We start from the raw sequence: 26,265 nt of genomic DNA, 5'->3' as shown, positions 1-26,265 counted from the left end.
TTCTGTCCTTTTTCTAAAGAGGATCCCCCAAATTTCATAGACTCTAGGCCCCTCAAAATTGGGATCTGCCCTAGTAAAGAGAAGAGCAACTTTGAGAGGAAAATCCACAGACAGACGCTTGGGTCCCACCTGCTGCTTATAGAGGCTGCGTGCTCTCACGGGAAGGACGCAAACAAGCAGTGGGACCCGGGCTCCAGCTCTGGTCCCACCTCTCTGGGCCGCCTTTCTTCTACTGTAAAATGAGGGGTTGGCTTAGGTCACTTGTTTTTCAAACTCTGTGAATATGAGCATCCCTTCTTACAAACAAAACAAAACAAACAAACAAACAAACAAAAACCTGCAGTTATCAGTTAAATTCAGTTCTAAACATTCAATGTCTTTTTAAAAATAATCTGTATTTTGGCCAGGTGCAGTGGCTCACACCTGTAATCTCAGCACTTTGGGAGGCTGAGGAGAGCAGATCACTTAAGGTCAGGAGTTTGAGACCAGCCTGGTCAACATGGTGAAACCCCATCTCTACTAAAAATACAAAAATTAGCTGGACATGGCAGTGCATGCCTGTAATCCCAGCTACTCCAGAGGCTGAGGCAGGAGAATCGCTTGAACCCGGGAGGTGAGTCGAGATTGAGCCACTGCACTCCAGCCTGGGCAACAGAGCGAGACTCTGTCTCAAAAAAAAAAAAAAAAAAAAAAAATCTGTATTTCCTTCATCACAGTCTGAAAAGATTTCAATGTAATGGGACATACAAGGCATGTGGTCCTACACAGAACCGGGTGTGGCCATGAACTTGCGGGCCTTCTGAGGCAGCTCCACGGCCTGTTTCCCGGCCCTGACTGACACACCGACAGCCTTGTTAGAGAGATTCTAGAGTGTCTGCCACCTGACAGAACTCCATGCTGTTTCCTAAGCTCTTCAAAGTAACCGCCAACTACAGTTCCCAGGACAGGGCACAGGCAAGAACATGTCTGCAAGAGGCAGTGTTTGCCCACCTGAAGGGGGCATGGATTCAGTGAAGATAGAAGGTGCGTGTGCCCAAAAGGCAGAGCTGCCAGGAGGCCGTGCGTGGCGGGAGAGGGCGGAGGGGAGAGGGCTGGGGGGAGAGCGCGGCACTTGGTTGGGGCCACTCAGGCACCCCCTCCTTGGGCTGGTCTCCGACCTCCCTGAGCCACTTCCTGGTCTGCACCCCTTCCTCCTCACAGAGTTGAGGTGACCAGCAGATGACACTTGGGCCCTCTGGCAACCTGTGAAGGCCTGAACACCCCTGTGGTAACAGGGATTATCCTGAACTCTTGTCGAACGTGCCCCTCCCGTGTGCCGGAGATTTTCCACCCTAGTGCCTGCGCTCACCACGACTATGCCAGTGCTGTGAGGCAGACTCTCCAGAGGATAGATAAGAGGCCAGGACACTGTCTTCAGCCATGAGGATCTCCCCAGCTAGGGAGGAAACATCTTACCGTGGATCAGGAAGCAGAAATCTGAGCAAAAATGGCTGGCATCCCACGCCCTCAGTGCAGGCAGGCACTGTACGAAGGCCCTCTTATTGCAAAATGACTTGTGTAAAAATCATTCAAGACCAAGAGAAATAAATGACTATTGATCCCATCTTGGTTCTGCATTGTCTCTAAGTGAGGCAGGAGGGCTGCAGTGGGGGAGGAGAGGGAACTTTTCAGTGCACTGAACACCCACTGGGCAGTGGGCATCAGCTGGTGCATTTGCAGACACTTGCAGGGCCTCGCAGGGAGGGACCTGCACACCCATTGGAAAGGAGAAGAGGCTGGCCAGTTCCTCAGGGGCCGTGAGGGATGGAGAAGGGGCTGGCCAGTTCTTCAGGGGCCGTGAGGGATGGAAAGAGGCTGGCCTGTTCCTCAGGGGCTGTGAAAGATGGAGAAGGGGCTGGCCTGTTCCTCAGGGGCCGTGAGGGATGGAGAAGGGTCTGGCTTGTTCCTCAGCAGATATAAAGGATGGAGAAGGGGCTGGCCTGTTCTTCAGGGGACGTGACAGGTGGAAAGGGGCTGGCCTGTTCCTCGGGGGCCGTGAGGGATGGAGAAGGGAACGACAGCTTTGACTGTGGCGGGCCTAATTCGCCTTCATTTTTCTCTCGTTGTTCTAGGAATACCTCGCGAGCTGAATCAAGTATCACAACAAGCTATCATCAGGTGGAGGCCAGGAAGGAGAATGTGGACAAGGACCATCCTAGCAGGCTTCCTGGATGGGGAGGGGAGAGGAGATTGAGGATTAGGAAGTGGTGGGAACACAGCACCTTAAGGAGGTGGGATGGGTGGCAGGCAGCAGCATGGCCTCAGGAGCTAGACTTTCGAGGCTGAAATCCGGCCCTGCCCCCTACCAGCTGTGACCATGGGCAAGTGACCCAGCCCCTGGGTGCCTCAGTTTCCTCCTCTGTAAACAGGGATAGAAGCAGGCTGCCCTTATTGGGTTGTTGATGTGAGAGCTCTATTAACTATTATCCGTAAAATCGTCTACTATTGCCTGTAGTCTGCAGGTGTCATAAAACATTGATTATGACCATGGGGCTGCATGCCAGCCTCGGGGGCCTGGAGACGTATAGGCAGGGGCCCAACTGAGGGAGCAGAGGAAGCCGCAAGGGAAGATGAGCCCAGCACGAGATGATCCGAAAGCCAAGTGTGGGGCGCTGCCGAGCCTTCTGACCTGGGGCCTGGTGAGCCCAGGCCTCTGGACATCTCAGGGCTTCTACTGACAGAGTTACCTCACTATCATGGGAAACCTCTTCATTCATCACCCTCGTTGTTCTGGGAAGTTGGAGAAGAGAAAAAGAGCAAACGGCTCACTCTTCCCTAGGGGGTTGGAGCAGATGACCACTGTCCTGCCAGCAGCCACAGGCCTTGGGGCCAAGAAGGCTCATTGTTTTTTTCACTGCACGTTTTCTAAGCCCTCTGCAAAAAGCATATTTCCTCTGCAACACAACAACCCAACAGTCCCACTCAAGTCCTCGCCACTCTTCCTTTTCATAATAAAAAGACGTGGTGAGGACAGTACCATTACGAAGGGGGACCCAAGACACATGATGAAGACAGAGGCCAACTCGTCCTAACATTCCCGACCCAGGACGCACCCCACTCCGACCTCTTCCAACCCCAGGGCTTGGCAACATCCTGACCTTTTCCTTCTTCCTATCAAGATTTACAGGGAAAATGTGTGTGTGGCTTTTATTTTTATTTTTGGAAGTAAGTTTTCTTATTGAATTCCAGTAAGACTTGGCAGCTTCCGGGTAAGTCCTCTTAGAAGGGTGGTGATGGTGACGGCCACATCCAGCAGTCGGTGAGCACCCAGCACACGCCAAGCCGGCTCTAACTGCGTAGATGGGTTAACTCATTTAATCCTCAACGCAATCACTCCAGGTAGACACTATTATTATCTTTATTTTTTCCCTTAAGGGAACTAAGGGGAAAAAAGTTTAAATAATGTGCCGAAGCTCACACAGCTAGTAAGTGAGAGATAACCCATGGGAAATACTGAAAGAGACATTTCTGCACCTGCCTGTCTCCAGTCTCCTCACCTCTCTCCCATGACAACCCCAGTGTGCGCCTGTGGGCTCTGAGTCTGTGCATGCTGGGCTGGTGGGGATGTCCAGGTCTCAAAACATCCTATCAAGTGATACTCTCTATGAGGCCCAGGGTCGGACAGGCAGGCAGCCTGTCATTCGTGTCCTGGTACTGACCAAAACATTGTTTTAAATTCAGCTCCTGACATGTGTTCAGTTTCTTTCTTTTTTTTTTAATTTATTTTACTTTAAGTTCTGGGATACATGTGCAGAACGTGCAGCTTTGTTACATAGGTATACATGTGCTATGGTGGTTTGCTGCATCTATCAACCCGTCATCTAGGTTTTAAGCCCTGCATGCATTAGGTATTTGTCCTAATGCTCTCCCTCTTCTTTCCCCCCACCCACAGACAGGCCCTAGTGTATGATGTTCCCCTCCCTGGGTCCATGTGTTCTCATTGTTCAACTCCCACTTACGAGTGAGAATATGCAGTGTTTGGTTTTCTGTTCCTGTGTTTGTTTGCTGAGGATGATGGTTTCCAGCTTCATCCATGTCCCTGCAAAGGACATGAACTCATTCTTTTTTATGGCTGCATAGTATTCCATGGTGTATATGTGCCACATTTTCTGTATCCAGTCTATCATTGATGAGCATTTGGGTTGGTTCCGAGTCTTTGCTATTGTAAATAGTGCTGCAATAAACATACGTGTGCATGTGTCTTCACATGTTCAATTTCAAAAGGAATGTTCACAATTATACTCAGACTGACTTTGTTATTACTCATCTATACAGTGACTGGTTGAGTGTTTTAGGTAATATGGATTGTGAACCCTATCATCATTTTTAATTTCCTTAGTTTATATTTTTCTTCCTAGTATTTTGCCAAAACTGATCATTCTGTTAATATTCACCAGAAAGTTAAAAATAATTGAGATTGTGAAATTAGAATCCCAATTAAACAGTGACTTAACTACCAGCTGAGATTTACCAGAGTTCGGATTTTCCAAGGGTTTTAAAAAATGCTGACCTTATTTTGTCCTCATCTGAAAGTTAGAATTTTTTCACCACAAAACAAAGTCGTAGCCTTAAAATTACATGTAACATTTTTTACATAGTCTGGCTTTAGTTTTAAATTAAATGATGGAAAGAATATTTCCTTTTATGATGCGCTGCAGAAAGCCTCATTATAATACACAGTTTCAACGAAAATCCTGAGCAATTGTCACCTTAATCAGACTGAGATATTCTGCACAAATATTTCCTAATCTCAACGAAAACACATTGAAAAATAATGGATATCAAAAACAATGTGGATCAGACAGGAAATTAGGTCTCCAGTTTTTTTTTTTTAAGGGGAAGGTTAATTAATTGTAAATTATAAGCAGTTTCTCTGCCCAACTACATCCGATGATTAATTATTCCTGGTTCTATTGTTCAAAGAACAAGAGCCGGCCTTTCGACTTGTGCAGGTGCGCCCTGACCCCAGGAAGCAGCTCAGGGCCTCTGTGTAGAGGAGAGGGATTCCTGTCCCCACAGCAGCATGGGCATCATCCACAGTCACAGATGTCCGCATGCCGCTTCTTGGATGCGGATGGAGGGACAGCCTAGATGGAAGGCGGCTGGGCAAAACCCTGGGCTCAGGGCTGAGCCACTCCTGACCGCTCCTGTCCCTGCCCTTTTCCATCCTCAAAATTTCCCGGGTTATGGAACTAGCCTGAAGCAGAAGTCGCTGTGGGGACTGCATGATGCTAAAGAGAATGAGGGTGTCGATTCCACACTGGCACGTGAGCTTCATCCTGCTCCACACCCAGATGGCCCCAGCTGGACAGCCTTCTCTCAAACACAGGCTGTGACCATGAATGGGAGAGGATGAATGAGAGGTGGCGCTCGGGGAAATCCATGCCACTCCCTTCTTTCAAAAATCCACAGGTGGTCGTTGTCTCCTGTGGAGGATGATGGCTCCCCAGACCCAGCGCAGGTGCCCCTGCAAATCGGCATGTATCTGTGGGCCTCGTCACACACCCTGTGTCACCCTGGGTGTGTGGATGTGGTCACTGCTTTCAAGTAAATAATAGATTCGGAAAGGTCACCGGGCACCCTTTGTACCCCAGCGTATAATAGCACGTTGATCAATGAGTGACACCAGCTCCATGCACCACCCATTTATTCCCTCATAGCTTTTGCAACCTGACAATTTAGCACCAAAGAAACTGTTTAGGAGACAATGTCAGCTTTGAAGCCTGGGCAGGACTGCAGGAGGCAAGCGTGAACGTCTCGGAAGAGAAGGGAATTAGACTGTGTCCAGTGGCCATACTTCCTGGAGGCCTCCCAGGTCCTTCAGGCATGATTAATCCCTCTGCGGCCAGAGCTATGTCCCCCAAGAAACACAACCCCAGCAGGAGGACAAACAGCCCCGCACAGGGCATGGCACACAGCAGGTGCTCAATAAATGGCTCAAGGGGAACAGAAGCTAAGGTGGAAATCCCGTTCACTAGAGCCACACCCGTCCACCATGTCTTTCCCTTGGTCTTCACATGGCACTGGGTAGAACCCAACATTTACCCCTGGGCCAACAGCTGCAGCTCACCCCCAGAAACTTCTGGCTCTCTCTGACCAGTCTGTGCCATCCACATCCTAGAACAGAGCGGTCGCCACAGGGCTTTCCTCTTGGGCACGTCAGAGCTACAGCCTCCTGCGGTGGATAGTGTTCCTTAGATGTTAATGTCCCTAACCCAAGCCTTGAGGGAGAGACCCTGGATCCCAGAAGGGGGAGGCCTCCTTAGTACCTACAGGAAGACCAGGAGGCCAGCAGCCTCTCCAAGCTCCCTGGTTCCTGTACACTTACGTTCTTCCAGTGTGCAGATTCTAGATAGCTGCAGTATACAAAATGCAGAAGAGACTCCTGCTGTCGGGGAAGCAAGAGCCCAGGAGAGCCAGGGCAACATCTTTTTAAAACCAACTCTATCTTGAAACTAGCAAGGCCCACTCCTTGCCAGTCACACCCCATGGTCCTAAGATGTTTACAGCTAAGGAAGCAACTTGGTGATGCCTGCAAGGACAAAAACTCCTCCAACAACAGACAGCCTTGATGTCCAGTACTGGTAACATTATCACTTCCGAGATAATTATAGTTATGCTTTGATGTACTTACACACTGAAATGTTGAGGATCCTCTTCTTTAAAACAATAGAATAATATACGTTTTGTCATGCTGTCGGCTCCCCCACCCAAGCAGACACAGCTTAGTTTAGTCTTTACATAGACAAGGCCCCTATATGAGAAAAACAAAGATGGCACGTTCCTCCCTTTGCTTTCCAAGGACGCCCTGCTCTGTAACTGAGCAACTTTCAATAAACTCTGTCTTCTCATTGTACTCTGAGACTCACCTTGAACTCCTTCCTGCACAAGACCCAAGAACCCTCTCTTGGCGTCTGGATCAGGATCCCTTTTTCGGGTGACACTGCTACCAGGACTTGCCCTGTCTCCAGCTCCTCCTTCCCCTCCCCCAGCATCACGCACATCCCAGAGGGACCCCCCACCGGCCATGCAGACCTCCCACGTTGCTTCTTCCCTCTCAGAGGACGATGATGCTGTGGAAGTCCTATCCGTCCCCGCCTCTGGGGTGCTCAGACCTCCCACGTTGCTTCTTCCCTCTCAGAGGACAATGATGCTGTGGAAGTCCTATCCATCCCTGCCTCGGGGCACTGCTCTAGGGCAGCTCATGGGCCCGCTTCGATGTTCTGGACATGTGTCTGTCCCATCTGCCTGGTTAGTGGTGCAGCACTTAGGAGATGATGGAGATGACATGACCCTTTGAGTTTCATTTTCTTTTTTTTTTTTTTTTTTTGAGACAGAGTCTCACTCTGTCACCCAGGCTGGAGTGCAGTGGCACGATCTCAGCTCATTGCAACCTCCACCTCCTGGGTTCAAGCGATTCTTCCACCTCAGCCTCCCGAGTAGTGGGGACTACAGACACCCACCACCACGCCCGACTAATTTTTTTTCTTTTTTTGTATTTTTAGGAGAGACAGGGTTTTGCCATGTTGGCCAGGCTGGTCTCGAACTCCTGACCTCAGGTGATCGGCCCGCCTTGGTCTCCCAAAGTGCTGGGATTACAGGCGTGAGCCATCGTGCCAGCCAGTTTTCCTTATCGATAGATATCGGCCTGTTTTCCTAACACATCTTTGGGCTTAGTAGGTGAAGCCACTCACCACCTGATCCCAGGCTGATAGGGAGACCACCAGGATGGACACCCACATCTCCTTTAAAGCTGCTGACAGCAGACATCATAAGAAGCTCCCCATTTCCAACCCAGCCCCCAGGTAAACGGGTTTCCTCCCAGCACATCCATCTGCCTAACACCTCCATGATTTTGGTGCTACGGTTCCTCGCATTTTATACATGAGAGAGCAGAGGCACTGTGAGTACTTGCCCAACATTTTATAGTGATAAAGGGTGGATCCGAGATTCTGACCCAGATAGTTTTGCTCTGAAATCTACGTGCTCTCTTGCCTTGCAGATGTCACCACCCAGAGCCCCATCCCCTCAGCGCCTGTGCAGCCCTCACCTGAGCCGTCCTTCTCCTTACACCTGCAGCCTCCCACTGCGCCTCTTGAACCTGGGCCATCGTCGGCCCGCTGCCTCGATTCCCAACTGCTTTTCCTGCCCTCTCGCTTTAACTCAAATCAGGCTCTCCTCTGGGACCACGCTTGCTCCAGCAGCGGCTTCTCTCCTTCCCACACGGCACACTTGTCTCTCCGTGTTCCAAATGAAGACATTCTATATCTGTTACTGGAGACTGGCTGGGTTGGGTAGGAAGCGTGGCGGAAGGGAAGAGGCAGAGAGGAGGAAGCCGACCCCCGCCACCCTTCAGCTCTGCCCCGTGCGGGACGCCCTCCCACTCTCCGTGAGCATCGCCCAGGGAGCGCCACCGCCGTGGGAGGAGAAAAGAGCGTTTTGCCTTCCCACGCACTCAGTGCCTGGCTAAGTTTCTTTCCTGCCTTCCCTTTGTTTTCTGCACTACCCGCCACTGGGAACCTCCACATTGTGGGATGTGGTTGCTACGGAGAAGCGGCCTGCTCGGGCACAGGCGGCTCTCACGGTGCACACGGTCTGAGCCTGGGCTCTTGCAGGACACAGGGTGGGTGTGTAAAGTGTAGACATCATGTCTACACTTCAATAGGCTGTGACTCCCGCTTCTTGTCTTCTGGAGAGCGAGGGTGTTCATCTACGGATAGGTTCTGCCTGCTGCAGGCCTTTCAGCTTGGGCGGAGCCTTTCTCTGTAAAGACCGATGTCAGCGGCCATCTGTGTTTTTGACCATGACCCAGCATCACGGACACACACAGGCCAGGAGCAAGGGTGTGGGAAGCAGCTCTCCTTTGCACCTTCTCTACTGCACTCTGGTATTTTCCGTCCTGTGCTCCCTCACCCTCTCTCGGTAAAGCCTCCATCCCTCTCCCTCCCGTCCTATGCTCCCTCACTCTCTCTCGGTAAAGCCTCCATCCCTCTCTCTCCCGTCCTATGCTCCCTCACCCTCTTTCAGTAAAGCCTCCATCCCTCTCTCTCCCGTCCTATGCTCCCTCACCCTCTCTCAGTAAAGCCTCCATCCCTCTCTCTCCCGTCCTATGCTCCCTCACCCTCTTTCAGTAAAGCCTCCATCCCTCTCTCTCCCGTCCTATGCTCCCTCACCCTCTTTCAGTAAAGCCCCCATCCCTCTCTCTCCCGTCCTATGCTCCCTCACTCTCTCTCGGTAAAGCCCCCATCCCTCTCTCTCCCGTCCTATGCTCCCTCACCCTCTCCCGGTAAAGCCCCCATCCCTCTCTCTCCCGTCCTATGCTCCCTCACCCTCTCAGTAAAGCCCCCATCCCTCTCTCTCCCGTCCTATGCTCCCTCACCCTCTCCCGGTAAAGCCCCCATCCCTCTCTCTCCCGTCCTATGCTCCCTCACTCTCTCTCTCGGTAAAGCCCCCATCCCTCTCTCTCCCGTCCTATGCTCCCTCACCCTCTCCCGGTAAAGCCCCCATCCCTCTCTCTCCCGTCCTATGCTCCCTCACCCTCTTTCAGTAAAGCCCCCATCCCTCTCTCTCCCGTCCTATGCTCCCTCACCCTCTCAGTAAAGCCCCCATCCCTCTCTCTCCCGTCCTATGCTCCCTCACCCTCTCCCGGTAAAGCCTCCATCCCTCTCTCTCCTGTCCTATGCTCTCTCACCCTCTCTGAGTAAAGCCTCCATCCCTCTCTCTCCCGTCCTATGCTCCCTCACCCTCTCCCAGTAAAGCCCCCATCCCTCTTTCCCGTCCTATGCTCTCTCACCCTCTCTCAGTAAAGCCTCCATCCCTCTCTCTCCAGTCCTATCCTCCCTCACCCTCTCTCAGTAAAGCCCCCATCCCTTTCCATGCCATCCTGCTTTATTCACTTGATTTTCCGAATGGGTCGCGCTCTTGAGTTTGACTTGAGCCACCTGGAAATACCCAAATGCAGCAAGCCTGCGGTACTGGGCCTCCACCCACCCTAGAATGAGCTGTTGATGGGAACCGGGCTGGCAGGACAAGGCCTCGGTGGGAGCCATGGTTATAGGCACGTCCGTTCCAACCAGCGCATCCACTGCTGGACACCATGAGCAAAAGGCATCGAAGCCCTGCTCACACCCTCTACTGTGAAGGGGAAAGAGTGAGGCCTGGCCCTGCTTACCGCCATGCGGGAGAAACTCCAGAGGCAGGCTGTGCAGGGAGGTGCTCAGGAAGCGTCCAGCACCACACACCAGGTCTCCCTCCCCGCCCCGCAGGGCTCGCTGGGGTTTTTCATTAAGTTATTATCTCATTATGATTAAGCCATTCTCTTGGCGTTGTCTAGTGCCGCGGGTGTTGGCCAACAGTGCTCTGGGTTCCAGTTCGCTCTGGCTCTAGCTCACCAGGAGCACAGTGTGGGTGGCGGCAGGAGAGAACAGACGGTGGGAGGGGAAGGGTAATGGCTGTGCCCAGACCCGGAGACCCCCGATCTGAGCTCTTTGTCCAGTCTGCTTCCCTTTGTGCAAATTCTCCATGTTCCAAATGAAGACATTCTATAGCTGTTACTGGAGACTGACTGGGTCAGGTAGGAAACATGGCAGAAGGGAAGAGGTGGAGAGGAGGAATTCGACTCCCAACACCCTGCAGCTGTGCCCTGTGCAGAGAGGATGCCCATCACCCTTTTCTGTGGCCCCTCTACACGGGCTGCTGCCCACCATGTGGGTGCCTTCTGCCTCTCTCCTTGCCAGAAGCGGGAGGAGTTCAGGTGTTGAGTTCCGAGTGTCTCCTCTTCATGTAAGACCCATTACGTAAGCAAACGAAACTGATGTTATTCAGACATTATTGTCAGCTGACAGCTTGCACCCCTTTATCTATTCATTCTCATTATTATTAGATCAACATATCTCAGTGACTATAAACCAATCTGCCTGGACCCACAGCACTCAATATAGCAACTATTACTACTAATAACGTGAGGACTACCTATCACTTGTGACACACTTTACTTTTTATTATACATTTTCCCATGCATTGTACAGAAAAAACTAGGGTGTCAGTGGAGAATTGGACACCGTCTCCGCATTGCTGAGGCTGGGGGAGCAGCTGTCTTCCTTACTCTGGGTGGGTGGTCATAGCAAGAAGTGGTAGAGGATCTTGGGCACTTATTCAGAGGCAGAAAAAGTGTTCTATTTTTTTTTTCTAACATATGGGTGTTTTCTAAGAGCAACAACACTAGGAGTCAGCTACACTTCGCGAGTGCCTAATAAGTGACTAGCAATGCTAGACTCTAACACAGTATGGCGATTTGCACATTGACCCCACAAGGTCGATGCTGCTAGTTCCATCTTACAGAAGAAGAAACTGAGGTCTGACAGGTGAATCAATTTGCTTGAGTTCATACAACCAGTAAATGGTGGAGGTAGAATTGTGAAGCCAGGGGTGTTAGACTTCAGAGCTCTCTCAGTTTCCACAGTACCTCATTTCACTGGGCAAATCATTTCGCTTCTCAGAGCCTCTGTACAATTGCAGGTTTGCAACCTTCTAAGAGCCTATGTTTCTTAGATCCAGCTTTGAAGTAAAGCAGTACAAGGCAGACAGCATTGGAATGCAAATGAAAATAAATTAAGTGGTACAGGGCCAATTAAAAACCAGCTCTTCAATGAAACACTGTGGTGAGATGAACTCTTCCCTTAAACAGAGCAGACTGGATAGGGAGATGCTACTGCTGAAGGGTGATTACTCAGAGTGAGCTCATGAGGTCTCCATGTTATTTTCTGAAAACCAGGATTTTCTTTCCCTTTCCTGCTGCCTTCCTCCAATGTTTTTATTCCTGGATGATCCTGCATGATTGTAATTGATATTGTCAGCTACGAATGGTCCCCTCAGCCCTGGGAATAAGCAGGAGGTAAAAGACATAATTCCAGTTATAGGGTGCTTATACTTGAGCTAGAGAAGAGCTTGAATGACTTATTTTCTATCCTCTTAGGGAGTTCATTTCCAAGATACAGACAGTATATTTTGGTCGTGTGTTGTAGGATCAGATGCTTCCTTGGTTCTCTCAATGAATCTTCTGTTTGTTTTTGTGAAATAGTTGGCAGGAAATCTCAGCTTCTTTTTATAGTGAAAAGCAGCAGTCACAGTGAATACTCTTTTGCCAAAATCTAAACAGCATAGGGAAGTTGAAAATTGAGTGAACCATTGCTGTGATCTCTTTTCTCCTAATGCTTTTTGGGTAATTGTGGTCCAAAGCAAAGATGCAGAAGTAACTCTGGCTGCCAGAATTGCTCTATGAACAAAATAATCCCAGATAGAAATTTCTAGAAGCTTAAGAAGCATTTGCTGGTACTTCTGGTGGGGATTTCCAAAACAGAATGGTACAATCAAGCTGGGGGTGAGGGGTGCAGACCTCACGATGGAAGGACTTTGTCAACAAGTCCCCACCTCATTAGGTGTCAAATAGACCAAGGAAGGCCGGCATCATATCAGTGCTGTGTCCTAACCTCAGCATGGAGCTCCCCTCTTCTTATATGGCAGGGCTTTCATATCTTGGTCAAAGGATCAGAGGAGGCCCTGGGGACTATGCGGGAAATCCTAAATCTTATGAGTAGACAGTCTTTTTGTGCTTTTTCAAGGTTGTGTCTTTGGAACTCAGAGGCCCAATGACATGTCTCCCCACAAAGAGAAGACCCAGCTCAGCCATGTCCCCTTTCTGAAATCCTGGAATGTTGTCTGGCTTCTCTTGAAGACTCATGTATACCCTGAGCTTAGTCTTTCTACGATCTGCTTTTTTCTTCTTTCCTTGATAAATGAGGCAGGACTAACAATATTCATAACCAATCAACACCCTAGCTTTGATGCCAATGCTATATGCCCTGCTATGGCCTGGCTTCCTGTCCCCTCCAAACTTCGTGTTGAAATTTGATCCCCAATGTTGGAGGTGGGGTCTAGTGGGAGGTGTGTGGGTCATGGGGGTGGATTTTTCATGAAAAGATTAATGGCCTCCCCCAAGGGTGAGTGAGCTCTCGCTTGATTTCACTCCTGTGAGGGCTGGCTGTTAAAAAAGAGCCTGGCACCTCCTAAACACCCTGTTGCTTGCTCTCTCACCATGTGATCTCTGTACAACCAGCTCCACTTCATCTTCTGCCATGAGTAGAAGCAGCCTGAGGCCTCACCAGAAGCTGAGCAGGTGCTGGTGCATGTGTCTTGCACAGGCTATAGAACCCTGAGGTAAATAAACTCTTCTTTTTATAAATTGCCCAGCTTCAGGTGTTCCTTTATGGCAACACAAAACAGACTAAGACACACCCTGTGTCCATTGAGCATTCTAGCCTCTAATGAGATGGGAAGGCCGGGTGTTACTAAGCCTGGTACATTTTTTTTCTATCTAGTTAATAAATATTTACTGAATGCTAGATACTCTGGCAATTCTATTGTAATCTTCCTAGTGACTGTGGATCTGCTTACGTTATTTGTTATAAAGGAGAATTTTGAGGCTCAGAGATGTTGACAACTGGATCTAGGTCACTGGGACGTGCGGAGCCTTGACTTGACTCCAGGTGTGATGTTGAGCCCACTCCACCATGGAGACCTCCAGGATGAGGAGACCAAGCCATTTTCTCAGGATCACAGGACAGGAGAGGGCAGATCCTGGTGAGTCTCCTGATTCCTGCTCCTTTGCTCCTTCCACTACACTGCTGGACCTGGCAGACCAGAGAACAAGACTGCAGCTAATTTTCCACGTTAAACCTCATGCAGTCTGGCAGCCCAGGCTATAGCCCAGCATTTGGGAAATCCATCTGCCTGAGTAATATCAGTATTGCAGATTGTCATCTTTTAATGAGGCAGGATACATATCAAAACAGAATGCAGGCAGCAAGGTCGCATTTCGGATCACCCTAAATAACACAGCCCCCTGGATTCTGACTGTGAGTGAGTGCCTGGCTGTGCTCCCTGGGCTCCCTGGACCCCTACTGCTGTAGATATTTGAGAAAAATCAAAGCACCCTGAGAAATCTGGGTCCCGGGAAATTGCAAAAGACATAAATAACATGCCTGATAGATCTGTGCTCCGAAATACGTGGCCTCGCTCTAAATACAGAAAATCTTATTTATCCCTGCTTGCATCTGTTGCCTTTTTCCTGCCACTAAATATTTTATCCAAGGTGCCGAGAGCAGAATTAAATGGGGGATTAAAAAAGAAATCAGCGAACATCAAGCCAGAAGGCAAATGGTGCTTTTACCTTGCAAGGCTCGCAGCCTCCTTCACTAATCAGAGCTGTGTTATTTGCATATCACACACTGCGGATCCTCTCATTATCATCAGAGATCTGCAAATTCCGGCAAATCGACACCGTGGGGGGCCCAGGGAGGAGGATCGGCTCCCTGAACATGCCTCGGCTGGCCGCCAGGTGGCAGTGTCCCTTCCCGTTCCTTTAGTGGGGAAGAGATGAAGTTTGGGTTTTGACTTTCTATTCCATTGCCTTGATCGCTCAGATTTTCATTCTAGCTTTCCTGGCTGCTGACGTGTGGCTTCTCCAAGTGCTCCGAGAGGTCAATTCCCCAGTCTTCCTTTCTTCTATACTGGGGGGCGGGTGTGGTGAGAGACAATAAATGCTTCTCTCTGTGGCTGGAGAAATTTAAGTAGGAAACCTTGGAGAAGCTGCTTTTGAGGGGTGGGAGGCCCAGGCTTAGTCAGGTCCAGTTAACCCATTACACAGGACGCACCGGGAGGATCCAGGATGTGTGGACAACTGGCTGCAAATCCACCTCTGCACCAAGGCCGCTCGGCTGCACGCCATGGGACACAGGGCCGCTTGTCACCATCCCACATAAGGACGGGACAGCAGACCCTTGAACAATATAGGTTTGAACTGTGTGGGTCGACTTATGTGCAGATTTTTTCAACCAAATACATATGGAAAGTACGGTATTTGGGGGATGTGAAATCCCTGTATATGGAGGACTGACTTTTCATATACCTGGGTCCTCAGGGCTGACTGGGACTGGAGTATGTTTGAATTTTGGTAACTCAGGGGTCCTGGAACCAATCCCCTGCGTATATACCCCTTCATATACCTGGGTCCTCAGGGCTGACCGGGACTGGAGTATGTTTGAATTTTGGTAATGCAGGGGTCCTGGAACCAATCCCCTGCGTATATACCAAGGGGCACAGGACTTTTAAACTTCAGCAACAGCAAAAACGACAGCAAAAACAACAGCAGCACTGATGGCTAATCACCTCTAGCCCTGGCAGACTTTTGTTAAAGCAGGCATTTGAGCAGCTTAACTAAAATTCAGCCTTCTTTCTTTCTCTCACCTCACCACACACTCCGCTCCGACTTTCTCTCTTTCCTAACACCCCAGATGACTAAGCATTATATGCTTTGGAAAATCGCAGTGCACAAAACTCCATTCTTTTCTCCTGTCCTTGCACCATCTGAATCAGAGGCAGCACAGGCTCATTAGGCTGGAAAGGCAATCTCTCCGGCAGCCTGAAAGGGCCCTTTTACATAGTTTTCAATTCACCTTTCAGCTTTATTTTCCCTTAATGATGGTTTTTCCAGATCAGTTAAACGCTACCTTGAAACAAAAGGAAGTACTCTATCTAAAGGCCCAGCAGGTGGGAAGTGAAGCCACATCCAAAATGCACTGGAGATAAAAGAGCTGAGCCCGAGAGATGAGATCAATGGAACAAACCTCGCCTGATGGAAGACTTCAGCTTCAGCCTGTATTTCTGCAAATTCCCACCAAAATCATATAACTGTTTCTTTCCCTTTTATTTCTGGCTTTATCTTCTTTTAATGTGTATGACCATCAAAGGGTGGTACGTTATGCTCCCTGAAGAGTCAAAGAACATCTTCCTTTGCCTTAGCAGTGAAGGGGAATTTCTGGCTTGCTAAACATTTTGGGGGAGGAGGGACTGGCTCTTAAGGTCTGCCCTTTGCCCCTAAGTTCCAGAGGCTCTTGAGATCCCAAATACCCTTACAGAGCCTCCTAAACTCCAAGGCAGCTGGGAGAGGCCACCGTTCCCTGACTGGAGGGACTGCCTGGTCCATGCCCGCCTTCTTTGTCCTGGCATAGAACATTCATCAGAGATGCCAGCGGAGGCCAGAAACTCCCAGTGGCACGATGAGACAGTGGGACAACCACAGATTTTTCTAATGATCAACTTTTTCCCTGAGCTATTTTGCGTCTCCTCCATATCAGGAAATGCTCACGTTAGGTCACTTCTTATAGAATCTCAAATCCGAAACGTTGTAAAACAAAAACTGGGAAGAGATTGGGAGCTATGATCTGGTCCTGTCTCCAGAGAAGGAAATTTGGATTTTAGGAATGAACTCTTGAGTTAATGCATTAATGGTTGTTTGGTTTTCTAATTTTCATGTTTCTGCAGGTTTAAATCAGAAGATACCATTCTGCCAAAAGTGTCTAAATGTGTGGAAGATTTGTGCCATGTAATTAGGATGTGGTTCAATACCATCTTGCAGGATATACACTTTGTGAAGGCAGGTCCAGATCTTAAAGCATCTCTGTCTCCCTTGGAGGACCTGGTAGAGGGCTTTGGTGCAGAATAAATGCATGAATCCCACTCGAATAATGGAAGGAAGGAGCTGCTTCCTGCAGGTGGTCTTGGCCTCCATCGGACTGACTGTGTATCAGTTCCTCAAGGGAAGGGTCCCTGTCTTGGACCTCCTTCATCTCCTTCCCTCCCTGCCTCCCTTTCTTCCTCTTTTTCAGGCACCCCGTTGGGTGGGGCACTGCAATCCATAGTGACTCATCCAATCTGGGCGCCCAGAAGGGGCTCGAAATAGGATTCCCTAGTAAATGAGGACTGTGTGGGCCACTGTCAAGTGTTGGAATATCTTCTTGAAGAGATGAATTTTGCTACATGCAAATTTCTTCTATCTCTGCCATGTTTCTGGAGACACAGATGCGGGACACTGGGATGTGGGAGCCACATGGCGGTGGGTGAGGTTTCACCTTTCTGGATGGAGAGAAGGGAGGTAAGACTGTGAGCATGAACATCTGAGTGGACCCATAAAAGAAGTGGATAATAATGAGGGTGGTGAGCAGAGAAAGAGCTGATCTGAAATCCTTCAGCTGGCCTGACTGTCTTGTCCTTAGGGCTGGATAGCGCCTAAGACCTCCACAAAGTGACACCTCCAGGAAGTATCCCAGCTGGGCTCTTCCTTGGTTAACACTCATTAAAAATCCCAATACTTTATAGGCATGGTGTCCACACAGCTGGTCTTTTAAATAAAATAATCCAGGTGCCAGACATATTTATTCCTGCAAAAGGAAGAAGGTGCTGGCTGGCTCGCTTTCTTCCGTGAAGAGCTGAAAGGTGCTCTCTTCTTTGGGTGTTTCTGAGGCTCAGGTGCCCATTTCCATCGACTGGATGGAGCTTGGCCTTGCGCTGAATGCACGGATGTGCTGGGGAGGGGCAATCATAGGCCTGAGTGGCCAGCATGCAGAGGCTTCACCCTTCCTGGGTTCTGCCAGGTTGCCTGGGCTCTGGGACTTGACTCAGGGTGCCCAGAATCATGAGCTTGTATGGCTGAAGGTGATAGGTCTGCATGTCCAGTCTCCCACTCAGTGCAATGATCACTTAAGATAACCCAGACAGAAGAGCATGACCTTCCCAGGACAGCCTCTGCCATTGCTTGAAGGCTGGGGAAGAGCAACTGACCTGAAATCTGACTCCTTGCATCCTCTTCCACTCAGTGGTCCTAACGCACAGAACGAGTGACAAAGGGTATGTCCTCTCCACGCCTGCAAGTGCAGGGAGCTCTGACGTGGAGGTGAGCTATCTTTGCATTCCCTTACACCTTCCCAAAGACAACCCATAGTAAAGAGAAAAGTCATGCCAATAATGCAAATTTTATAGAAAGAAAAAAATGGGGAGTAAAGGAGAGAGAAGGCTGATTCCTTTAGGGCAGATAGGTTTCACGTGGGCATAAGGAGAAGATGTATCAGAATCATCTAATAAAGGTTCTCCCAGTACGCAAATGTCCTGTGTGTGGGGGTGACGAAGGGGGAGAGGAAGGGAACAAAAAGGCCGAGACACCCACGTGCCCGGCCCCCACCATTGCAACTGAGGAGCATTGCTCCCGTATGTTTACTAAGTAAAACCGAGAATTGTTAACTATTTCATCGTGAAGATATCTGGCACGGACACAGACTTCATACCATCAATGCTGTGTGCTTATGGCCCTGATATTTAAACATGAAAAGTGTTAGAGATGGAAAGGAGTTTAGCATTATCTGGTCCACCCTAGTGATGCTTCCGGAACAAGAAAAAGACACTGAGGCCCAAAAAGGTTAGAATACAGGTTTAGTGAGCAAAAGAGCTAAGTCTAGTTCCAGCTTCTGAGTATCAAATGAAACTCTTTTAAGTACATATTGTCTTGTTGCCTATCTTCCTTCTGGCATTTGCAGCTTGCATTTTAGTAAAACTCTCAATAATAGGGCAAATGGTCTAATGTCCTTAGGTGACTTAAGAAGACGGAAAAAAAAAATTAGAGTTCCCAAGGGTGTCCAATATCTCAACCTCAAATACGTAAGTTTCATTAGGGCGCTATAACAAAAAGGTAAAAGTGTGTTTGTCCTGATCTCACAATGAATGCATAATTTGAAAGATAGAAAAATACAGCCACTGAACATCCTAAGATATTTGTCACGATCTCTCAGGAGTAGGTCATTAATTGTAAGGGCATTTCTCAGGACCAATGAGAATTCTTCCTATACCTTTAGAGAACATCCTCCCTTTAGATTTATTACTGATTTTTCACAAGACCAGCTAGATCACCTCTTCATGTTGAATTAAAATACTCAATAGCTTTCCTAAAATATTAACAAAGCTTCTACTGGATTTTCAAATGTAGATTCAGCTTTGGTTCTGAGAACTAGAGGTTTGCGGTTAACCTGTTTCAGCGCCACACAGCCACGCTGAAGCCGCCCTCACTGTTCTCTGGGACACTGGGGTTCCTCCCATGCAGTTTGAGGGCTGTGCATTGGGAACTGCATTCATCACTTCACAGGCTCCAAGGAGATGCCAAGAAGGAAGGGAGCTTATTGCAAGGTGCCTTATTGCAAGGTGCATGTGACAATTACGAACCTTCTCATTGAAGAGATGATGAGGACTAATGGTTCTGATGGCTCTCCTTGGCGATTATCATTTAAGTGTGAAATGATAGAGTTTGCAACAATAAAACGTTACACACCCTAGCTCTTTCCTGGAATACGCTTCCCAAGTTGCCATATTGATGGTTCCATAGGGGACATGGCATTTCTATTTGCAGCTCATTCAAGAACGTCATTTGTGACCCGGGCAGACAATGCCTCTCCCATACTCCCATTCCCCCACAGCAGTGTCCCAACCAGATGGACCCCTGGCATCCCCTCAGCTGCCCTGGACGGCTGCCTGCTTTCTCAACCCAACTCTGATCTTCCTGTTGATTCTGAGAGATTCCCCAACATCCCTCTAGACAACTCCTCTTCTGCTTTGGGCACCAAACTTGAGGCCCACTGTTGGCAAGAAAGCTGCCCAGATGTGGGGTCTTCAGTCCTGCCTCCCAGACGTGTCTGGCCTCCCCCTCTTCTGGACAATGGCTCAGTGCTACTTCCTGGAACCCTGGTGGGACCATATGAGGTGTTCTGGACAATGAGTCATGCGTAGAAGTGCCAGGGTCATTCCCAGGCCAAGCGTTTATTCCCCAGCTTGTGTCCCTCCGGAACACTCCCCTTTCCACTAGTGTGGCTGCGATGCCTAAGAGGACAGCCCCAGCAGCCTGGGACCTTGAGTGACCGTGAGGGAAAGAGCCTCACCTCCTCCCCATCCCTGATCTAGGGTGGGCTTGAGTGATCTCCGACGAGAAATACACTGCTGTTTTAAATTAGAGACGGTGTTCCGTTTGCTTTTGCTTGTTTTTTGCTACCCACAGCAGGACCTAGCCTGTCCCCACCAGCACATCTTCCTGCTAGCCTTGTTCTGATCAGGCTTACGTTTGAAGTTTATGGAAGGGAATGCTGGCTGCAAAGCCTAAGTTGTGGTCTCTGCTCTTAGCACGGAACTTCATAGAAAATTCTCAACCAAATTTCAATATTTCCTCTTTCCAAAGCTCTATTCGCCAAGCAGGACCCCTAGCTGCTGTCTGAGGCTTCCTTTTAAATATTCCAAAAGCAGAATATTGTTCCTTCTTCATTGTGTACTACTGCCTCACTCCAACTTCTGCCAGATAATTTTTCATCTAAGAAACGTCGGAAGAATATTCCGTGATTGACTAGGATAACTCCCCCATCCTCACAGCTGAACGTTTTATTTATTTCTGAGTTTAAATTGCAACTCTTGGCTGGAGAACTCCCAGGGTACAGATGTAATCAGATACAACATTAATTAAATAGCAAACCGACTGGTCACCATGGCAATTAGGAGGGTGGTGGGAATCAGTACCAGAAACAAGGAGCCACGAAGAGGAAGATTTGGAGCAAGGAAGTCTCTGTCAAGTTTCTCTTGGGAGAAACCCACAGACCAGGAGAGCAGTCATCCCTTTTATCTCCTGTTTGCTTGGGGGACCCTGGAGATGCTGTACCTGGAGGTGTATAGGTCTGACCTTCCAGTCAAAAAATACCCCCTCCTTTTCCATGGTAAATTCTGTGTGCTGGGCACACAGACATCTGAGACTTTACCATATCTGAGACCTCATCCAGCACAGCCAGCAGGATGGGAGAAGAAAGTTGACCTTCACCGGACGTCTCACATGCACATGCTAATATACAATGAACCTGTTGGCAATTTCTTATGGTTCCACTGTAATATGCCTGTGCTTCCACAGAAGCGCTCTTGTTTAACTTTGCAATAATTCTTTGAGAAAGGTGCCTGAAGCTTTATCTTCCAGACCAGGAAACTGAGGGTCAGACAAGGTTTGTGATTTGGTCACCAGGCAGCTGAATGGCTCACAGAGGGCTTAAATCAAGGTCTGTTGGGCTCTTAAATCTGTGCCATGAGACACACCTTTTACAGCACAGATGGTTCAAGCCTGGGGCATTGAGCAGACACATCTAGAGGATGCTGCACCCAGAACTTGAGTATGGACCCAAGCCTAATTTCATAGGCAAGAAATTAATGCAACTCATATGCAGCAGGAAAGTGCTTAGCAGCTTCAGGCAGGCTCCCTACTGGTTGTTTGTCCACAGAAAGGCCACTTAATAGTTTCCACAGCTGTGCAATAGGATAAGGGAAGAGTTGGCCCTCTGTGTCTAAAAATTCCACATCTCTAGACCCTCCCACCAAATGCAGATCAAAAATATTAAAGAAAAAAATAACAGTGTGACCATAAAAAATATTACAAATAAAAAATACAGCATATCAACTATTTACATAGGCTTTGCATGGTGTTAGGTATTTATAAGTGATTTAGAGATGATTTAAAGTATCCCGGAGGATAAGCACGGGTAATAGGCAAATGCTAAGCCATTTCACACAAGGAACTTGAGCATCCTCAGACTCTGGTATCTGATTGAAGAAGGGTGGGTGCAGTGGGGTTCCTGGAACCAGTCTCCCATGGATACCAAGGAACAACCCTAGAGCTTTCTTCATAGGGCTCTCAAAGTTTATTTGTGTAAGGCCTGGCATGGAAGAAAGACTCACTGAAACTTAGATACTGCTATTCCTACTCTATTCATTCAGTATGTGAACTATGACTTAGCATGAATTTAGATGGTCTAGAGTCTGATGAGCTATGATCCTGTGCCCCTGGGCTCATGGTAAGAAGACCATGTCCTTCCCAACGTCACTCCAGTTTTTTCCTTTATCCTTGGGGATGAAACGTAAAACTCACAATTAAAACGAGGTTAACAATTACTGTTGCTTTTTGTTAATCAGGTGTTTTTCTGTTGAGGGAATTTTGTGGAAATGGAAATTCTAATAAGAATGATCATGGAGAAACAATATGATTTCCTTGTGGAGGTTCCTAGAATATATGAGTTTCTCTCTGTGAATTAACTCATTCAAAAGTATTTTCTGAACATTTATTAAGTACTCAGAGAGTCACTGGTGTTATGGGAAACATACAATATAAAATACAGTTCTTGACTTCAAGTAACTAGACTTATTTGGAGAGGCAAAATTTGAAATAATTGGTTGTCGTTACAAATGATCTTGATACAGATGACAAGAGCTGGAAGAATTTAGACATGATGTCAGTAGCCTCATCTGTGAATGTGATGACTGGACAAATTGGGACTGGCTTACTATGGCTTTTGGGCCAAATCTGGCTTTCTGTCTCTTTTGTATGACCTGAGAGCTAAGAATTGGTTTTGTGTTTTTTAATAGCTGGTAAAAAAGAAGAATATTTAATGACATGCGAGAATTACATGAAATTCAAATTTCACTGTCCACAAATAAAGTTTATTGGAACACAGCCATGCTTATGGTGTATGGCTGCTGTTTTGCTATGACAACAGGCTTGAGCAGTGGCAATGAAGACCATATGTCCTGCAAAACCCAGACTCTATTACCCAGACTCTATTAGCCATTTACAGAAACAGTTTACTGACTGCTGGACTCAATGTCTGCTAACGTCCATTTCAGCTCCAACACTGCCTCCTTCTGTGATTAGAGAATCAATAGCCATGTGATATTCTTTCAAGAAAACTCAGATGAACATACGTAAGTGAGGACATAAACTTTGTGTTGTTACAGCAGAAAGATAGTCGTCTGCCCATGATCACAGAGACAGAGAGATGGTGCTGGTTAGGATGTGCTGGTGTTTCCTGGTGACCTACCTGGATTTAAAGTTTGGCACTGAGGCAGCCATGATGCCATGATTGCTACGTTGAGAGCAGAGGATGGCAGGGGAGGGTCCGATTCCTGACATTGCAGATGAAATAGTTGAGCAGGTACCTCTTATTTTACCGAGTTTGGGAAATTACAAGGTAAAGCAATAGTAGTTGTACCACCAATATGTAGAGGTTACCAGTACCAGGCACTATTCTAAGAGCTCTATGTGTATTAGCTTATTTCAATTTCCTCTGTGAACTTATGGAGCATATACTGCTGTTATCTTTGTTTTGCAGACAAGGCAGCAGAGACACAAAGAGGTCAAATATTCATCCAAGTTCATACAGCTTTTACGTGGTGAAGCTTTTGTTTAAACACAGGCACCATCACTACAAAGACTCTGCCCTGCTCTTCCACAAAGGAGCTTTGTCAAGCTAATCACAAGTTTCTGCCAATTTACTGAGAGTGATGTCCTTGTCTAACCAAACATTTCCCATCATGCAAATAAGAGATGTAATCAATAAGAGGTCCAAATAACTACAAATCTATGGTTTACATAGTAATGTACATATTTGAACATCATTCCAATTCCCATTGTACTGCCTGCTCCATAACTTATTTTAAAAACATCAGTATGGTCACTATGATGTATGACAGGTGTAAAAATCCACTTTGATCTACTACCTGGGAGCAGTTTGCTAGCAGTTGAAGTGCCCTAGCCAGGTGCTTCAGAGGCAGTTAATATTTGCAGAACCCAATCAAGAATCTACACTCCAGGGGGCTTCTGTAAGCACCTCAAATATCAGTCTCCAAATGTATGTCAGGGAGTTTTAAAAACAGCATAAGAGGTTGGGCTCAGTGGCAGGTTCCTGTAGTCCCAGCTGCTCAGGAGGCTAAGCCAGGAGCCCAGAAGTTCGAGGCCAGCCTGGGCAACATAGTGAGAGCCTGTCTCTAAAGAAATGCAGCATAAGTGTTATTAATTTCTAATGGTTCCAGCATATTGCTTTCTTAGATAAAAAGATGGTGTGCTAGTTTTTCTTCATCTGCGTCTAACCGTCCAAGGCTGCTGCTATTCACTGAAGACTGTACCAGTTATCGATGGTCACAACTGGCTCTGGTCTGTTCACAACACGCAGGAAGCAGGTACTCAGCACACTGGGTATCAACGTGACACAAGGCACACAAAGTGTACAACATATCTAATGTGTCATGAATGTAAATTAAAGCCGATATGCAAGTTTCACGTGAAGTGTTACTTAAGTTTGTTCTGCTTTCATGGGATTTAGAGAGTTTATGGGAATCTGGATGAACAAAGAGTTCCCTTTTCTTTTGGTGAATGTGCCTCCTGTGAAAAACAGACCCTGCAAACCATTCCACGATCCCCAGGAGGGCTTTAGTTTTAATAATGTGTTTTCTTCCATGAAAGTGTGAAAATCCACTGTGATCTACTACACTGTACTACTACTCCTACACACTCTCCACCTCCTTGAATACTCAAGACAATAAAGCATGGAATTGCACCACCCCCAAAATTCGTTAACTCAAATTTATCTGCCTGGCGCCCACCTGACCTTTTGCTGGTACCTCTTAGAGCACTTCATTGGAACAGAAAACTATTAGGTCATGAGTGCTGACTCTTTAAAGATGCTTTGAGAAACTATAAAGAAGTGCAAAGCAGGCCTTGCCTCACGCTGGCCTTGCAGTCCCTAGACATGAGCAGGACACACAGATGGAGGGTAATGGTCACACCACCAGGGTTTGGCGCTCATCCAGCAGGACTGAGGGCCCTAGCCTAGGAAAGGCTCTGCTCCTTGTACAGTGGGTCTGACTACATCGCTAATGAGAGCATTCTGAGTTCCAACTCAAGAGGCGCCAAACCCCTCTCCAGCAGCAGCAGTTCTGGAAGGGGGTCCTTTCTGGCCAGACTAGCCACATCCCCACCTCCTCCATGCTGGCCACCCAGTGAAGGTGGCAGTTAGTGTGGGACAGTGGAGACAGTCTCTCTTGGGGCCTCCCAGGTAGGTGGAACCAGGATGGTGGCTCCCTGGGGACTGTGGCAAGGGCTGTGACTGGGAGAAGGGGGCCTCAGGAGTCAGGGCAGGGCTGCAGAAAATGGGGAGGGTGCCATGGAGTCCAGGGGAGGGCGGTGGACTGGGCAGGGTGGAGCAGAAGTGAGTATTGTCGGCAGGAGACTTCCCAGCAGCTACTCCTTGTCAGGGGCTGCCTGACTGCATGGGTCCTAGAACCACGCAAGGGGAACTAGTGCCAGGGGCAGCTTCGAGAGTCTCATCTAACATGATTCCTGCTGACATGCATGGGGAAATGCTTCCGTGCCAAACTGGGTCTCCTGATCTGATCACATTTTTCAAGTACCTTTATGTTCTTGACTAGTTAAGGAAAATCCAGCCCTGGAATTTCATCCATGCCAAACCAGAAATGAAATAAATACCCTTCGGGCCCTTTTCTCACTTTCCCTGCCATCCCAGGCTGATGACTCCAGGCTGAGCTCCATAAATATCTTCTCGAGTTCATCATCCCTCACTCTACCTCCACTGCCCTTTGAGGGGATAAGATCGTTTATATACATAAGGAAAGATGTTGTCCTCCAATGACCCTAACATGTTCCAGCTTTCCACAGGGCTCTGAGTCATTCCATGATAATGGCATATCACTGAATAATTATATGTATTTTGGATATGCATATGCATGTGACTGCTTTGGTAAAAGAAGTATGGATGACTCATTGTTTAGCTGAAACATTTAATAACTTAAAGTCATTATTAGCAGATTACTGGCCAAAAATTCTGTGCTGTCCCACTATAGCTCATGCATACGATGATAACGAAGATGATTGAGACCATCCTGGCTAACACGGTGAAACCCCACCTCTACTAAAAATACAAAAAAAAAAATTAGCCGGGCATGGTGGCAGGCGCCTGTTAGTCCCAGCTACTCAAGAGGCTGAGGCAGGAGAATGGTGTGACCCCCGGGAGGCGGAGCTTGCAGTGAGCCGAGATTGCGCCACTACACTCCAGCCTGGGTGACAGAGCAAGACTCCATCTCAAAAAAAAAAAACAACAACAACAACAAAAAAAAACAAAAAACAAAAGAAAAACAAAGAGCAATTTATAAACAAAGAGTGGCAGCTGGAAACACAATCAACCATGTAATGGCAGTAACAAAGAACTTTCATCAAAAGTTGGAGAATTCCAACTCTTTGCCCATACGCCTACATACTAGGAACTTTGCAAAATTACTGAGCCCTGCATCAAAGTGCACATTCTTAACAGAACCCTCACTCACAGGCCTCAAAATCTTCATCTTCAGTAACATCTTACGTTTAGTTTATGAATAAACAAACTTTAATAAACTTTAAAAAGTTGTAGGACTCTATGAAGCTGTCTTTAGTTTTTATTAAAATCAAAATTCGATGTAATTTTATGACATTTTCCCAGAAGA

General features: G+C 47.8%; 1 protein-coding gene and 1 long non-coding RNA gene across 5 annotated transcripts in view; one reads left to right on the top strand and one right to left on the bottom strand.

The window, feature by feature from the left end:
* The window catches only part of DPP6 (dipeptidyl peptidase like 6), a 1,146,878-nt gene that overhangs the window by 134,556 nt on the left and 986,057 nt on the right, over positions 1-26,265 (bottom strand). The window lies entirely within an intron of this gene.
* LOC129523728 (uncharacterized) lies at positions 929-1,603 on the top strand. The gene is made up of 2 exons (XR_008667315.1): positions 929-1,023; positions 1,201-1,603. It is a non-coding gene; the product is annotated as an uncharacterized lncRNA (long non-coding RNA).

This window comes from Gorilla gorilla, chromosome 6, assembly GCF_029281585.2.
Source record: "Gorilla gorilla gorilla isolate KB3781 chromosome 6, NHGRI_mGorGor1-v2.1_pri, whole genome shotgun sequence".
In the NCBI taxonomy this organism is placed as follows: domain Eukaryota; kingdom Metazoa; phylum Chordata; class Mammalia; order Primates; family Hominidae; genus Gorilla; species Gorilla gorilla.
The sequence above is the reverse complement of the archived record's forward strand: the minus strand, read 5'-3'. Positions and strand labels throughout refer to the sequence as shown.